Source organism: Acipenser ruthenus, unplaced genomic scaffold (genome assembly GCF_902713425.1).
Source record: "Acipenser ruthenus unplaced genomic scaffold, fAciRut3.2 maternal haplotype, whole genome shotgun sequence".
Lineage (NCBI taxonomy): Eukaryota > Metazoa > Chordata > Actinopteri > Acipenseriformes > Acipenseridae > Acipenser > Acipenser ruthenus.
The window spans coordinates 4300-7590 of NW_026708082.1; the positions used below are offsets into that span (position 1 = coordinate 4300).

Consider the following 3291-nt stretch of genomic DNA (forward strand, 5'->3'; position numbering starts at 1 on the left):
GCCTGGGGCTGCCTGTCGCTCCGCATCGCCTGGGGCTGCCTGTCGCTCCGCATCGCCTGGGGTTGCCAGCCGCTCCGCATCGCCTGCGGTTGCCAGCCGCTCCGCATCGCCTGGGGTTGCCAGCCGCTCCGCATCGCCTGGGGCTGCCAGTTGCTCCGCATCGTAGCAGGAAGTACTATGGCCGGAACCCCACCAAGGGGAGCTGCCGGCCACGAAGAAGGTGGGGGAGGTCAGGAGGCCTGCTCCCACTGCAGCAGTTTCGCTGCCGGAGATCGCGGGGGAGGTCCGGAGACCTGCTCCCACTGCAGCAGTTTCGCTGCCGGAGATCGTGGGGGAGGTCCGGAGACCTGCTCCCACTGCAGCTTCTTCGCTGCCGGAAGTACTGTGGTCTGAGCCCCACCAAGGGGAGCTACCGGCTACGAAGAAAGGGGGAGAGGTCAGGAGACCAGCATCCCCCGCAGCAATTTCGCTGCAGGCGTGGACCAGCAGGCTGTCAGCCGTGCCACTACCGGCAGGGGTGCTGACAGCATGGCCAGCCATGGGCCCACTGAAGCCTCCCTTCCCAGCCCGAGACTTTGTTCTGGACTGCTGGATTTTTAAGGGGGGAGGTGGCCATTGAGGCCATGTGTGCTTTGCACAGGGGGGGGGGTATATGTGACGAAGTGCCCGCCCCAGTGTGTATTTTGTGTGTTATGTGTTGTATGTTGCGTGTGTTAATGTCGGTGTATAGTCATTGGTACACGGGATATAAACGGGTCTGTGTTTCACGTGTGATTTAAAATGTAGATTTGTATTTAGGCACGAGGAGGGCACAAATCACTTCACGTGCTGGTTAAATGTAATATGTGAGCACGGGGTTGCACAGAATTAATTCACGTGCTGGGATTCAAGTGAATAATTAATTAGTAATTGAATCCCAGCACAACAGTATATATAGACACATTTTCTTTCACTCGGGGTTGGGTGTTCGGTGAGTGGAGAACGGGATTGGAGACGGAGGTAATTGTGAATTGTAAAAGTAAACAGTTAAAGTATCTGCTCACCGTGTTTGTTTGTCTGTCTAGTCCGTTTTGTTCGTCTATTTATTTTGGCCTCAAGTGCCGTGCCCTGTGTTTTGTCTGTTCAAACCTTTTATTTTCTGTTCTGTTTATAAAATGCTGAGCGAAAGCATTCGCTCAGCTTCACCAAACCACACCTCTCTGTCTGTTTATTTCCTGCTTCTGGTCTGATGCCACCCACTCCGGCCGTCTTTGTGACACGTGGTGTCCTGCGTGGGATCTACAGCGCCTCCAGGACTCAGGCCAGAGCAGGAACTGCATTTTTTGGATTACAAAAAAAATAAAAAAAAATAAATAAATAATAGTAAAGCGAGGATGGGAAGAAAGAGCTGCAGGAAGCAGCAGCAGCAACAACAACAGCTGCAGCACTCATCCTGCATGCCGGGCTGGGAGGAGGACAGCCACAACGGGGCAGTAGCCACCCCTCTACCCCCACTGCCACCGGGTTCCCCACCGTCCCGGGAAATATGGGACTGCAGATGCGCCACCCACTCCGGCCGTCTTTGTGACAGCCCCTCAGACCCCAGAGCCCTTTGAAGAGTCTGTAAACTCCCTAAACCCCCAGGATTTGAGGGATCGTAGTATATTTTTTTCATACGCTGATGTGCCGTCTTTAACCAATATAACACAACTGCGCCAAGTATGTAGTTCAAAAAGTTTTTATTCAAAGTTTATCAAGAAGATAAGGACATTTTAGAAGACATATAAAGTTTTTACACAAACATTTATGATTAGTCACTAAGTAATCCACGACATTTTGATATATCTTCATCTCTTAAAAACATTGGCAGGTTATAAAAACAGACATCAGTCACATAAGCATACAAAACAATGATATGTGTACATTTGCAGTCTTCTATTTCATCAAACATTTTAGGTAATATATTCATTAAAAATGCATTTAAGGGGTTACAGTGTTTTACATGTGTATCTACCAACTCTAACCATTCTTGAGCATCAACATCTTTATGGATTAAATCAGTTACACTTTTTAAATTGTTGAACATTTTTACATTTACGGGGATCAGGTTTTGAAAGAGTCTCTTGCAAGCCACTTCCTCAGCTTTTAACTCAAACAGCAGCCCCTCCATGGTTTTCCTCAGTTTTGCTGGAGTCTGGACGTTCCCCATTTTCAAAGTCACAGGCTCTGTAATAAGTTAAAGGAGCTTGGGGGTTAGTAAAACTGCGATGGTAAAAAGCTTTGGTTATTTTGTTAACAATGTCTCAGGTCTTGTCATCCAGGGTTTCTTGTAGATGGCGCAGTTTACGTCTAATGCTGTGTTCTGGTCTTAGCTCTGTTAAAATATCATCCACCCCTTGCTTGGACTCTCTCTTGAACCTTTTTTACATTCCGTGGTTTCTTTAGCCTCTGAGGAAGGGCTAATGTGCATTTTTTAAAGGCTTTTATAAGTTCAGACATTTGCCGATCCTCAAGATCCATTTTCTCAGAGTAGGAACTAACAAAGGTATGAGACATCTTGTGTAACACTCTAATAAACGGCACAAATATTTTCCTCCTTTTATGAGGTCTGAAAACATGCCCAGACTTGCCCTTTTAAAAAAACAAAAAAACAAAAAACAAAAACCCTTCGTAGTCTCAATCATTTTAACCTTTTGCTCAAACACCTAACCACCATGATTCTCAGAACCCCGGTAAGCTTAATTCTTATTTTTTATTTAGTAATGTTTTAAGAAAAACTGTTGTGGCTGAGTGGTTAAGGCGATGGACTTAAGATCCACTTGACTCAATTGTCAGCGTGGGTTCAAATCCTACCAACAGTAATTATTTTTATTTCAAACTCTTTACATTTATAAATATTTAATGTTTATAAGCACTTGTTAAATACAAGGGGTCTGTTATATATATATATATATATATATATATATATATATATATATATATATATATATATATATATATATATATATTCCATACTCCTATATAAAATCCACGCCCCCTCATTATATATTCATAAATCCACTCTCACTCATTATATATTCATATATTCACACATAAGGTCAAAAGGTCCCTAAAAGGTCAAAAAGGTCATCAATCAAACTTTTGACATAAGCTATAGTAATATTACTACTCATGGGTTCAATCACCATACTGGCCAGAGCTTTGGTAACGGAACCATGGTGTGTTCTACTTTTTTTCTTGTAAGCATACTGTCAAACCTTTCATCTTTCACATTGCTCTAGGTGCTGTTTTGAATGCTCACCATAACTGTTG

General features: G+C 44.1%; 1 non-coding gene across 1 annotated transcript; it reads left to right on the forward strand.

The window, feature by feature from the left end:
• The first annotated feature begins 2755 nt into the window (after positions 1-2755).
• trnal-uaa (transfer RNA leucine (anticodon UAA)) lies at positions 2756-2840 on the forward strand. Its single transcript has one exon. It is a non-coding gene; the product is annotated as a tRNA-Leu (tRNA).
• Positions 2841-3291: the final 451 nt, after the last annotated feature.